The sequence below is a fragment of the Schistocerca americana genome, chromosome X (assembly GCF_021461395.2).
Source record: "Schistocerca americana isolate TAMUIC-IGC-003095 chromosome X, iqSchAmer2.1, whole genome shotgun sequence".
NCBI lineage: Eukaryota > Metazoa > Arthropoda > Insecta > Orthoptera > Acrididae > Schistocerca > Schistocerca americana.
In genome coordinates, this window is record NC_060130.1 from 482,393,038 (window position 1) to 482,408,155 (window position 15,118).

Sequence of the window (15,118 nt, forward strand, 5' to 3'; positions counted from 1 at the left end):
GACTAAAAACTTGTAACAAAATGCAGGAGGACCTCCAGAGGATCAACATTTGGTTCAGGGATTAGCAGTTGAGCCTCACAATAAACAAATGTTATCTGTCACAGATAAGTAGAGAAAAAGACCTATTATTGTATGATTACATGATTGCAGAACAATCACTGGAAGCAGTCACATCCATACAATATCCAGGAATGTGTACAGATTGATTTAAAATGTGATGACTACAAGTAAAAGTAATCACAGGTTCTTTAGATGACAGACTCAGAGTCATTGGGAGGATCACCAGGAAGTGCAGCCTACTGATAAAAAAGGTATCTTTCAAAACCTTTATTTGACCAATATTTGAATATTTCTCACCCTCATCACCAGACGGGATTGATAACTCACATAGAGAAGATTCAAAGAAGAGCTGTGTAATTCAGTACACCTTCATTTAATAACTATGAAATCACTGTGGATATGTTCAGTCAATTTCAATGGTAGGCACTGCAAGACTGTCATTCTGCATCACATTGTGGTTTACTGTTAAAATTCTGAAGGGTCTTTTGTATAAATATCAATGAATATATTGTTTCTTTCTAGATACATGTTTAGAAAAGACCAGTAACATAAAATTAGAGAGATTCAGGTTACCTGGAGGTTTATCAACAGTCATTCATTCCACAAACCATTAGTGAATGAAACAGCAAATGGGGGAAGTGACAGTGGTGCTCAAAGCACCCTCTGTCACAATCAATAAGGTGGATTACATATATGTAAAAATTTACCTCAAATATCTCACTGCTTGAAATCTTGTGATTTCGACAAGTTCGTGTACCCAGTTTATATCAACGCCACTATAGTTCTGCAATGCTTGGAACTATGGAACTTTGTTGTGAATCCTTCGACAGTTGATCAAAATGATTTTAATTTGTGGGATATAGATGTAGAAACTTAGCTCAGATAGCTCACTGCTTGAAATTTTGTGATTTTTACAGTTTCCTGTACCTAGTATATATCAACTCCACTACTTTTTAGCAAAGCTTTGAACTATAGCACTTTGTTATGAACATTTCAAGAGTTGATCACCATTATTTTACTAGTTTATCTACAGGAGAAACTTTTGGGGTTATACACTAACCAGGGTCTCCTACAACAATCATTAACTACTCTAGATTGAGAGCTGACTGACATTAAAAATGCCCTTGAGTGCACCCCACATACATTCACCTACTTAGGAAGAAGCCTGCAATATGCAATGCATCCATGATCCAGTGATGGAGACCCTAAAGAACAAATGTTGAAAGTTGGAGCCTAACTCGTCATATAATGTTTAAAATCTCTGTTTTGAGCCTCCCTCTTGACGCAGAAACAGGTGATCAGTGTTATTTCTATAGGTAATTCTGCAGATTGTGAGAATCTTTTAATTTCCATGAACAAGGCTGGTCTTTTTAACCTTTCTTTTTCAGTCACAGTAATGATACAAGTATGATGAGGGAGCTCTAATGAAATGCATTTGTTACAATATTTACCTCTAACTGCAGCTTTGTTGACTGTGTTTCCTCAATGGGTGCTGGAAGGGCCTCTTCATGATTTTGAATGAGGTCTCTAGGCATACACCCTGAGTTCAGAGGGTAATCCTTCTCATCCCTTGCTACAAACTCACTAAGGGCTTCCATTATCCACCTTATGTTATAACTGTTAATGAAGAATAGAGTCCTTATCTTTTGGCACTTGGTTGCACCTGACATGGAACATAGCAGACATCTCAGCAGGAGATGTGTGTCATGCTGGCTCAGTTTCAGTGTCAGTGGGAGACTATACTTTCAACATGTTGGTTGGAGGGATTGCTATAGTACTCTGAGTTCTCCCTGATCCCTATCACCCTGTACAGGACCCTTTGAATTATCACTGACACACCACTCACTGACAGGTTGAACAAGTGGGAATAGGTCCTGTATTAACTCAAGGGGAGAAGTTATGAATGGGGAAGATAGTAGTTGAAATACTTTTGCTGTGTCAGATATGAACCTCTCAGTAGCACACCCAGCACACTCATTTGTGGCAGCTTTCAACAGATTAAATGTAGTAAGTTTGATTTCCATATGCTGACAAAGGTAATAGCAACTAACTCTTGTCCTGGTAAGAGTATTCACAACAGGGTTGCAGTGCATCTGGTTCAATGTGTTTTGGAATTGTAGAGAAATAACTTAATTTCAAAAGCTCATTGATTCTCTTGTGATTTATGAGCCTGTTATATTGAAAGCTCACTTCAGAAACTCAAGTGATATACACCTAAGGAACTGATTTTGTGTTATAACAAGAAAAATACCTGGAATAAAACCTGTTGGTTCCCTAAGCCTTCTTCGAAATTTATCTCTCAGACTTTTTATGGCTAAGTCAGGAGATGTGTAACAAACAAGAAGATAGCAGATATCTATGACAAATGTCAAAAATGTATAGTGCTACTGAAGGGACACAGTAAATGTAATATACCATGACGGTCATCATATGTGCTGAGTGCACTGTTATGCCACAGTATTTAAGTTCATAACTGCTATGTTTACATCATAATTCTAAGTTTTTAATGTCTTCCTCAGAACAAATTGGCCAAAGGATGCAAGGATTTTAAATATTCCAGGAATTATGGAAGCATTTATGCTGGAAATAAGAAGAAGAGATTTACTAAATGAGACATAGCATTCAAAATTTGAAGATCTGACAAGTATAATAAAGTCTTTGATTTATCACAAAATATCTTATACATGACACTTGTAAACTTCCAAAAGATATAAGACTCTACCTTTCTTCATGTACATATACATTGAAATTAGTGGTATAACTGAGAGAGACACAAATGTTGTTTACAATTTATAATTTAAAACAATTTTATTTTTTATGACACTCATTGTAAGGACATACACAGTATTTCACATTACATGCACAATTTTCAATAAAATCAGTGAGAGACAATAGAGAAATGGAAAATGCAAGAATCTAAATTTTCAAAGTAAATTTATCTCACACACATGGTGACACTGTGGAAATTTGTTCCTCACTGAGTGTAACATACAGATACAGTAGCATTATCGATAAGCAGGGTAAAAGGAAACAGTAAACCATAGAAATGGGTCATTGAAGAATGTCTGGTTTTGAACAGTTCCTTTATTGGAACATTAACAATGCACAGTCAGTTGAAACTACTCTAACAACATTCAGACTTCATCTCTAATAGCCACATACGTGTTGCCACAGCAAGTTACCATGTTCACAAAGGGGTCAGATCACACTGCACTTGCTTGATCTTAACAGACTCCATTAAGTGCATACTCCACCATCAGAAAGGTCATGATGAGCTGGTGCTGAGTCATTCATGCCCCAAAATATCATGTTATTCCTATACCAATCAGTTCTTCATGGGTGTTATGGGAAGCCTGCAATACAGTTTGTGTAATAGGCACACAGTACTGATTGACCTTTGACATCTGCACAGTTTGTGTGCCTGTGTCATAGCACTGTGCAAAGCAGTTAAGTTCTGATAAAATAATAGCTTGAATACGTAAGAAATATTTAATCACTGTGATCATTGTGTGGACAGCTGGGAATCAGCATGGAAAGCATCAGGAGCTGGGAGAACTTACTGTAGCAGGTTTTTCAGGTAAAACGCAGGTGCTGTGGCACAGAAGTGCATGGTAGAGATAACTCTCATCTTAGGATGCTTATGGCTTGTAATGCAGTTTTTTCCAGGTGACATGTTGTGTGCTATAACACGTGAACACATGGTAGCAGGTAGCCACAACACACACACATAAAGAAGTGTAAAGAAGTCAGCTTGTATATGCAAATAAACATGTGAAATACACAGACTTACCTGGTTTTGTGACACTTTTTTATTTAGTGTGCCAAAGATGACCACCGTAGAGCACTCTAGTGAAAGCGGAGTAAACCATGGGACACAGAAAAGTGTGCTTTCACATTAGGTGGCAAACAATACCACAGTCAAGTTTAGAATATTGAGTATATTGTTTATCAATACCTGGAACTGGTCCCATTCCCATACAGGGAAAAGTGTCAGCTTGTGTACTTTTGGCAGTTGCCATATTATAATGCAGATTATTATAGACACTAAGACAAGTAATTATTCCCATAACCACTAGACCATTCTTTCCACAATCTACTCATAAAATATGGATATTGCTAGCAGTTGTTTATAGTCAATGATTTGATGAATATTGGTTTTAAGTTTTTGTTTCCCTATTTGGCAATAGTTTACTTGAGCTTGGTTTAAGATCTTTGAAAAATAAGCAATCACTTGTCCTCTCTCATCAAAGCACTTACATTAGCATGTGTCACTTACACCATACTATGATGTGCAGTTACTCTTCATGTGTGGTAGTAATACTGAAAATTGTGAAGCTGCCCAGTGCATTGCATCTCCAAGGTAATCTGAAGGAAGTGACAAAATGTGATTAGCTCTCATTCCTCTTAATTCACTGGCGACTTAGCATAGAAAAAGAAGAAGGAAAAATCATTTAAGACAATCCTGCTGCTTCCACTACATAAGTGATGATATTCGGTTCAATGGAATCATTTTGACTATACTACTATGAAGAATGTAATCAGAGAGAACAAAACCTTCACATATAGTTGCTAATTTTTAAATAATTCTACCATATGGTTTAAAGTAATATTTTATCTCATCACTGTCAGAATATTCAGGCAGGGTAGCTTCACAAGAAGATGGTTAAAAGCAATCAATAAATTTCAGATTTACTTTTCCAGAAGTGATACTGTGTCAAAATATTTTCATCCAACATTGATTTAGTGTCTATAGTAGTTCTACAATCCATGGTTTGTTGATTGATTCAGGGGAGTGGACCAAACAGCAAGGACATCAGTCCCATCAGATTAGTGAAGGATGGGGAAGGAAGTTGGCCATGCTCTTTTAAAGGAACCATCCTGGCATTTGCCTGAAGCGATGTAGGGAAATCACAGAAAACCTAAATTAGATGGCTGGAGGTGGGTTTCAACTGTCATACCCCACAAATGCAAGCCTAGTGTGCTAACCACTGTGCCACCTAGCTCAGTTACAATCCATGTAGATTTATACAAAAATACACTATAAAAACACAAACTGCTAAATGTATTGTGAAGCACTGTTAAATTAAGATCAGTCAGTGCTCAAAAACAAGTCAAAGGAAGTAAAATCAGTCTCTCAATTGATACTGTTTTAATATTTCAGAGTCTGTAAGGGGTTTAGAGTGGAAGTCTTCTAAACATCAAACAGCAGAAATATATACTATATTTTCTACACACGATACTTCATTTGGCCAAGAGCCACATTTTATACAAACCTCACCTGTAATTAAGCTGAACTGCAGTTTAGAGGTCAGTGCCCAGCACTTAATTAACCTTAGCAAAAGAAATCCATTCATCATTGCTGCATCAAGGGGGCAGATTGCTCCCTCTCAAGATGCTAGCTGCCAATCAAAATCTTCAAATTGGAATCCTTTTGGAACTCCATTTTTTAAACTATTATAGAGTAAATTTTTTAATTATGTAGTGCAAAAAAGTCAAAAAATTTTCAAAAACTTCATTCACCTGCTCCATATGAAGTTTATACTTCTTTCTTGTATGTTTAGTGCTGTAACAAATCAAGTACCAACAGCATTAGAGATATTGCAACAGAAAGTGTGAGGAAAAGTTCAAAAAATAGGAATCACCATTTAAAAAGGTGTTTTGGACATTTGATAGTTTTGAAAAGTTATCTATTTAAGAAATTTACTATTTGTCACTCTTGTCAGTTATACATAGTAAATGGGATTTTCAATGCAAGGCAAAACAATCATTACAGAACAGACCCAGACAAATTTATAAATGTTAATTATCTCAGTTCTGTTGCAATGAATCCACATGTATCCAATCAACAGTTTGATCAGGACATCTGCATTTCTAAAACTACATTCCACTTTAATATGTCACCATTTCCATCCTTATCATCTACACTTATATCAAGAATTGCTTAGGAATTATTTCATGAAACATGTACAGTTCTGTAACAGTCACCCCTTGGGCCAGGACATAAGTGGGCACTGAGGTTGTACAGGTGAGGCAGTGGTGTTACGAGTGTTGGAGGCCATGAACTGAGGTCTTACACTCAAATGCATCAGTGAGACAGTGCTATCTGTAATGAAATGTTATTAATGTGATTACTAGAATGAGTACTGCCTTCTCCAGTGTGCAGGGAACAGGTGGGGCTCATCAGTCAGGCATTGGCAAGGAATGCTCAGAGACAGAACTTCAGCAGCTCATGTAGCTTGCAGCAGGTCAGACACACTGCCTGACAGCAAGGCAACATGGGGTGCTGTAGAAGTGGCTAGTAAGGCAGCCACTGGAGATGCCTCTGAGGATACAATGGAATTCAATGCTCTCAAAGCTGGAAATGCACTAAGACCTGTACCCACAGCATCTTCCAGATGGAAGTTGTCATGAAGGCAGAAGCCCAGGACTCCTTCAGCAAACACTGTGTACAGCCAGGAAGGCAGTACACATACAGCCTGGGATGCTCAGGTTCCCAGCAAACAGAAAATGGCAGCTATCAGTCAGCTGATTTGGCCTTTCACCAGAGGAAGGCCCAGAAGGTCTGCATCTTCTGTCATTTGCAGCTGTGATCTGTTGATAGTGACAGCGTAATGCTATGAAGTCCAGGTTGCGGTCTCATAGCTGAAGTCTTCAAACAGGTGGCAAGCAGCACATCACGGTTTGCCAACAGAGTTAATCTGCAACTAGCAAGACTGTCATTCCATCGGCAATGCAAAATGGAATGGCACACACTGAGGATGAGATGTCTGGAACAGGGTTATTTAAAACCAGATATTCTGTCATTGTAGCAGGTTAAGCATCCATTTGCCCTCATTTAACCTGAGGTGTCAGTGGCCATGTCCCCATTATGGTGTCTCTATGACAGACAGTTTTCCCTGCCCCTGCATTTCTCATCAGTACTCGAATACCTTCTATCAGCAGAGCTCGGATGTTGCATATTATTACTCTGAATTGTAGAGTTTGCACAACTAAATTATGGGTGCTCTCATATTCACCATTTGTGCTCCTTTCTATGGTTCTGCTCACTGTGTGACAATGAGTTATGATGATGGTTGTGCTTTTGCAGTATTCGTACTCTTTGCATACTTTTGAAATGATTGTCACATGTTATAAGTTGGACTTGGGTTTTTTTAACATCTGAGTTGACCAATAGTTTCAAATATTATTATTGCACCTGGGAAGAGGGTTTCTGTGCAACAATGCCCCATTTTTCAAAAACTTTAGCCTGAATTTTGGGTTGGTGTTTCTCTAGACCAACTTCATGTTCATAGTGTATATTTACAAAATTTACATTAAAGAATTATTGTGTAACATCTCATGATTAGCTCATTGTTTGAGTATATGATTTCTGAATTCAAGGTATCATTAAGACAGGTTAGATTCTGGGTAGGCAGTATACTCAGAGTTTGTCTGGCCCATATAGTATTTGTGTTGACAGTTCAATCATGGTCATACCAGTAGTGATACCATGCCCCCATTTTCCATCCTTCTAACAGTTGATTATTACATTTTCTAGTGAATAGACTCAGTAAATTGAGTGGGTTTCTATTTTCTGAAAATGCTGTTTAGGTCCTGCACTTCTCTGTGACACTGTGTGGTATCATGTTCACCTCTGAACAGCTGTACCTCACATGACAGGTATCCATTTTTATCATCATAGTTGGACAAATAGCGATACTCCCCATTTACACACCGAGCAAGGTGGTGCAGTGGTTAGCACACTGGACTCGCATTCGGAAGGGCGACGGTTCAATCCCGTCTCCGGCCATCCTGATTTAGGTTTTCCGTGATTTCCCTAAATCGTTTCAGGCGAATGCCGGGATGGTTCCTTTGAAAGGGCACGGCCGATTTTCTTCCCAATCCTTCCCTAACCCGAGCTTGCGCTCCGTCTCTAATGACCTCGTTGTCGACGGGATGTTAAACACTAACTACCACCACCACCATCCCCATTCACACTCCAGCAAATCCTGTGTTGTCATGAGAGTATGCGCATTGCCTCATTCCATAATTGTTAATACTTCTTCAGTCCAACGCTGCACCAAATAACTCATGGTTTCCCACTTCATAGGATACTTACTAATGGTGTAGCATTGATAATGAGAGCTTCAATTTACTACTGGAAATCAGATCAGCATGAGTAACCTGACTTTATATGTTGTGACCTCAAGGGTGCCTAGGCTATAAAGTAGCACTAAATTGCTTTGTGCCAATTTGAATACTTACTGAAGTACTTTCAGAAAATCTATTTATGTTTGATGTAATCCTTTCAAAAATCATTGTAGGAATATCAAGCCTGAAATTAACTGCCCACGTGCTGTGTGATGTACAGCTTCCTGGTTGCAACTGTACTTCATATACTTTCCTTGAGTTATTTACTTACCTTCTCTATCACTCTAGTATTGCTCAGTACATTACATTCCAAGTTTGTTAGTTGAGTGATATGACACTCTACCATGATTTGCACACCTTCTACTGTCTCTTGCACCTGATTTTTTGTTGTATTAATTTTTTGCACATTTTCTTGGTTTGCTGTCCCAAATAAGGTTTTTAATGAGGTCACGCCTACATTAATCCATCCCCTCTTTCTATGTATAGTTGTCTGCAGTACTAAATCCATCACTTTCACCATCTGTGCTCTTAATTTGTCATATAAAAGCTGCAGCTCCTTGTACTCATTGCTAGTCTCTGAGACAACAGCTTCTTTCTGTCCCATCCTGTGTTAATCCCTTAATATCTCTTTGTAGTCTGCAAATCTTTCAAAAACTCACAAGTTAGTCCTAGTGTCCAGTGATGACTAGTCAGCAATACATCTGGTTGTTTGGAAAGTGACACTCCAGAGCTGAGTGATTGGTTCAAGACTGCACTTCCAACTTCTCCTATGAGGTGTACTAGTGCCATGAATACAACTATTTCTTGTGGTGCTCCTGCTGGTGCACCACCTAGTGGAAAGGAATGCACATCTGTTCCCCTTGCTTCTTCTAAAAGTGTGTCCACATAACAAAAATAACATGTGGCTCACTATAATATGTTATTAACCCCTAAAATACAATACAAATATACCGGGTGATCAAACAGTCAGTATAAATTTGAAAACGTAATAAACCATGGAATAATGTAGATAGAGAGGTAAAAATTGACACACATGCTTGGAATGACATGGGGTTTTATTAGAACCAAAAACAAACAAAGTTCACAAAATGTCCGTCAGATGGTGCTGGACAGCAAAACATCAGTGACTGCGCATGACAATCATGTATAAAAGGAGCTGTAATGAGAGAGAGAATCAGATGTGCCAGCAGTTGCAGCATGTTGACGTTACCTGAAAAGGCACTTTTAGTGAAACTGTATTATCAGAATGGGGAATGTGTTAGCTCAGCATTACAATCCTATCGCCGTAGGAAGGGGTTTCGAATGGGTAAAGGTCCGTTGACAAATGCAGCTGTGGCGAGAATGATTTCGAAGTTTGAAGCCATGGGTTGTTTTAATGATAGACACCATAATGGTCAACCGAACACAAGGTGTAATGCTGCTGAGACAGTTCTGGGAGAAATGGAGACTATAGCAGATTCGTCCATGCATGGGGAAGTCAGAGCTCGTGCAGCCGCACGTCACACCGGCATTCCATACACTACTGTTTGTTTGCCACTTAGGCGTACCCTCCAATGCTACCTGTACAAAATCCATCAGCATCATGAACTGTTACCTGGCAATTTAGTGAAGTGGAGGGCATTTGTGGTGTGGGCATTTCAAAAGATGGCGGAAGGTGACAATTGGTTGAGTAACGTGTCATCGACCAACGAATCTCATTTCATGCTCCGAGGCTCTGTCAATGCCCACAGCTGCAGAATTTGGGCTACCAAAAATCCTAGAACTGTCGTGGAAACTCCATTGCACGATGAGAAACTCACGGTATGGGTTGGATTTACCACATCTACTGTTGTCGGGCCTTTTTTCTTCGAGAAAATGTATGATTCTGGTGTTGTAACTGCTACCGTGATGGGTGAGAGGTACGCCGATATGTTACAGAATCACATCATCCCCAGCCTGGCTGATAAACACCTGCTGGAACATACAATGTTTATGCAGGATGGCGCTCCACCCCATATTGCTAGACAAGTGAAAGATCTCTTGCGCACGTCGTTTGGTGTTGATCGTGTGCTCAGCCACCACTTTCATCATGCTTGGCCTCCCAGGTCCCAAGACCTCATTCCATGTGATTATTGGCTTTGGGGTTACCTGAAGTCGCAAGTGTATCGTGATCAGCTGACATCTCTAGGGATGCTGAAACACAATATCCGACACCAGTGCCTCACCATAACTCCGGACATGCTTTACAGTGCTGTTCACAACATTATTCCTTGACTATAGCTATTGTTAAGGAATGATGGTGGACATATTGAGTATTTCCTGTAAAGAACATCATCTTTGCTTTGTCTTACTTTGTTATGCTAATTATTGCTATTCTGATCAGATGAAGCACCATCTGTCGGACATTTTTTGAACTTTTGTATTTTTCTGTTTCTAATAAAACCCCATGTCATTCCAAGCATGTGTGTCAATTTGTACCTCTCTATCTACATTATTCCATGATTTATTCAGTTTTCAAATTTATACTGACTTTTTGATCACCCGGTAATACTACAAAACAGCAAAGAAAAACATAACATGGAGAAATACACTGTAAATTAGTTGCTTGACCTAAGTTTGTATCGTAGCACATCCTTCTTGAACTTCTTTGGTTTATTGCTTTGCTATGGTACTGTCACCAGAATATGCAGTAAAGCATCTATCACACCATCAAATGGGTTTACTCTACTAATATGTAGAATCGAAGTTAGGGTAGGTAACTAGATCTTAACATTGACTGGGCAAGTCATCTTTATAATGTGATATGAACTATTATATTTCATTAAAAATTTCTTGGTCTTACCTTTTAGTGTGCATGAATTGCTAACCAACACCCTTCAGCCAACTCTGGATTGTAGAATCTGACTTGCTTGCTGCCCCATACGTTTTCACCTTTCCAGTTATTTTGTATTGGCTCATTGACCTCTGTCAACACCTCATGTATTCATTTTACAAATTTGTTTACTGACTCAATTTCAGAACCCAATATCAGCTTCAGTACATCAAAGGGAGCTGTCTTTTGTTTTTTTCCCAATATTTTTCAGTGAACATTTTCCATATGTCCATTTGCTTGTGGAAGAAATGGACTTCTCTGTAATCTGTAGACATGTAGTATAAGGCATAGGTGCTTCACCAAATTAAATAATAAGCTAATACTCTGGCCAGTTACTCAGGTTTATGCCATCTCAAATTTAAAAATCCAATTATTCACTTATTCCATAGCAACTGTAGCAGCTTGCTGACTGGAAATTGCCGTCATAGATGTAACTTCATATAAAGGTCACTGCTTGTTAATATGTATTTATTACCAGCTGGAGCTTTGTTTGATGGACCCAAAATATCAAGACCTCTTTTTATGGCTGAGATCCACCCACTGTGTGCATGGTATGCAATACCACAGGTACTGATCCCCATCATTTTTCTTCATACTTCACCTATAGTTTTCAGCTGCTTTCCTATCTGTCACCCTTTAGACCTCATGACTTGACAAAACTTAGTCATGTTCTTGTTGTAGCATTTGATTCCTTAGTGACAATGGAACAACTACACATGGTCCACATTTCATTGAGCTTTATTATAAACTTTTGTGTGTTGTGAAATATGGGTGCAACCAAAATTACTGATAGTCCACTCAGCTGTCTGTTCTGTCTGCCAGTCATTCACACTTTTTACAAACATTTGCAATTCTGCAACTTCGTGCTCAAAGTGTCTGTGTTCATATGTTTTCTTCCAGATTTGTGAACAACTCTGTAGTCCATCCCACTCAGCTTAAGGGCTCACATGTTTAATCTGCTAGATGGATCCTTCAGGCCCAATAACCACTCTAGGGAAGTATAATCTGTCACTACTTTGAATTTCTGCCTGTGTAAGTAACATGTAAAGTACGTATCCTATAGATCACTGCTAACACTCCCTTCTCTGTCATAAAGCAATTGCATTCCACTCAGTTTAACTGCTGAGAAGTGTACGCCACAGGATGCTCTTACCCATCAATATCCTGAGTCAAAACACAACTGAGAGCAGTATTGCTAGCATTGCAAGAAAGCATAAACTCCTTGTCAAAATCTGGAAACACCAGTACTGGGTCTTTGGGTAATGATTTCTTTAACACTTGAATGGTACACTCATACTTTGTCAACCACTGAAGTTTAATCCCTGTCCTTAACAAATGATTTAACAATTGACCAATTTGTGCGGTGCATTTTACAAATTTTTGGTAATAATAATGAAGAAGGCCCAGAAGAAAACTGTAAGTACTTTGCTGTTTGTAGAGTTGTAAATTCAGAAACTGTTGATACTAAATGGGGATCAGATCATGTGCCCTTCTCTCTGATGACATAGTCCAGGTACTTGATCTGAGTCTGGGCTAAATTACATTTGTCAATAATTAGTTATGATGTACTGCTCTCAGTCTGTGGTATAATTCTTCCATCTGTTTTACATGTTCATCCCCATCCTCCAAAAATACTATAATGTTATTGAGATACACTATGCACTACCAAGGTTTCAGCCATGCAAAACCTCTTCTAGCAATGTCTGAAATGTGGCTGGTACATTTTTAAGCGTGAATGGTATCAGGCAATATTGAAAATACCACAACAATACTGAAGAACGTGTTTTAGGTCTCTCTTCATGTCCTACCTCCATATGGTGGTACTTGCTACACAAATCTGTTGTAGTGAATTACTTTCATCCAGTTACATTTTTAGGCATCCCTGTGGTCTTTAGTATTGGATTGGCATTGGTGATAGTTCAATCAATCAAATATCTTTAGATGCAAAAAAATAAAAAAATTAAAAAAAATCTTGCTGGCATCCATTGACTTTCTTGGGACCAGGATGACATGTGATCCCGATGGACTACCATTGGCTTCTGTGATATGTTTAGCCAGTTGTTGGTTGATAAATCCTTCCATGAGCAGTTGTAAGCACTGCAGCACACAATTTGGGTACATATACATGGGAGCACTACTCTCTTTTGGTATGCAATGTTGGGTAATAGGAGTTGCAGTTAATGGACCCTGTGCATTTAAAAAATTCTTAACTGTAGCAATAGTGCTCCCATTAACTGCTGGTCACTGCACTTCAGATGACTCACCTTACTTTGTACTGCAGAATCACTGATGGTATAACAGTCCAGGTTCAGTTTCTGGCTGGGTCAGAGAGTTTTTCCACTCAGGGACTGGGTGTTGTGCTGTCCTTATCATCATCATTTTATCCCCATCGATATGCAAGTCACTGAAGCGGCGTCAACTCGAAAGACTTGCACCAGACAAATGGTCTACCTGAAGGGAGGCCTTAGCCACACGGCATGTCCATTTTACTGATGGTATGCTTGTGGTTGTGGTTGGCATATGACCTACCAATATCCTTTTTATTGTGACCAAACAAAACTTCAATCATCTAGCCATAGCAGTAGGTCATTTAATTGCTGTAGGAGATGGATCATTGTAACTATAACATGAAATATTTGCTCACTTTATTATACAAATGAATAAAAAGATTCACGTAACTTGGGACAGTCCTTTGCCACAGGAAAGCATACAATATTTACAACTGTTATTTACTATGAAATCATCACTTGATGCATACAATAACAAACTGTTCTCTTAAGGTACAATGTAATCTAAGTACATGTTCCACTGAAACTTTGACAAACAATGTCCCACTAGATGATGTTGACTGCTGAAACTTGGGTCGCAAACTGAGGGAGATCTCTGGCATGCTTGACACTATATTGACCTCAGCATGGGGGCACTGCTGTTGCTGAGAGGGAGGCATGGTCTTCTGGAGCATTTACCATATGTCGTGGATTGCAGTGATACCTCACTAATGTTTGTGGCATCAGTTTGCATTGCCAACTTTGGTGTGACACCATGATCTCTGGACAATACCACGCTCTTCCTCCAAAATATCCAATGTGGCCATCATTATGCCCTTTGGTAGATTTGTATCATCTATATCAAAATTTTCCAGGCTAATGAGAACCATATACATTTCCCATTTACATTTCTTACATGCAGTATGTTTCTGGGTAAAAATGATGCATTGCATTCAAATGCTCATTATTCTCCAGTGGTTCAGCCAAGCATAACATTTCCTGCAGTAAGTCTGTATCCACAGTTAATCAAACTAATTTCCCTATGCCTCATGTCACATTACCATGAGAACCAATCTTCAGCGTAGGTGTATGCAATGTAGTCTGCAACACCTTGATGATTGGTGTACCTTGAAATACTACATTGCTTGCAGCACTGACACACAGCAAAAACAAAGTTCCTCTAAGCTCACCTATATGCTGTTAATGATTGATTTTGATGTGATGTTGCGTAAGGAAATCAAGACCAAGAGTCACAGAATACCTTGACGTACTTGTGGCAGCACTTTCATATGCACAGAAAAAGTCTTAGCCCCTATATTAAACTTGTGCTATGCCCCCCCCCCCCCCCAATGAATCTATATCTCTATATCATTGTATCTATTCCACATTATCTATAATGAGTAGCTCCCAGTCTCTTTCTAGCCAAGAGATCTAGTTTGACAACCAATGTGTGTGCCCCTGTATCTAACTGTGCAGTATCACATATTGCTGGAACCTCTTCCAACAGCTGAAGCATTCCTGATTATGTTTAATGATAGCTTCTCACAAGACTGTTTCTCTCATTTCTTAGCCCTGCACTCCCATGCTTTGTGACCTGCTTGTCCACATTTGTAGCACTTTAGCGGATGATACTGTTTCTGGGGATGCCCATCACACCCACACATGTGGCACTTTATATTTTTGAAACAAACACCCGATGGTCACCATTTCCCTTGCTCACTACATATATATCACCTACATGTGTGGTTACTCTGATACCCATGGCAAAATCTGAAGGATTCTTCATTATAACCCCACATGACATTTCAAT

General features: G+C 39.0%; 1 protein-coding gene across 1 annotated transcript in view; it reads left to right on the forward strand.

Moving 5' to 3' along the window:
* Positions 1 to 15,118, forward strand: part of LOC124555630 (calcium-dependent secretion activator-like) — a 1,496,314-nt gene that overhangs the window by 1,122,916 nt on the left and 358,280 nt on the right. The gene's annotated exons all lie outside the window — the stretch shown is intronic.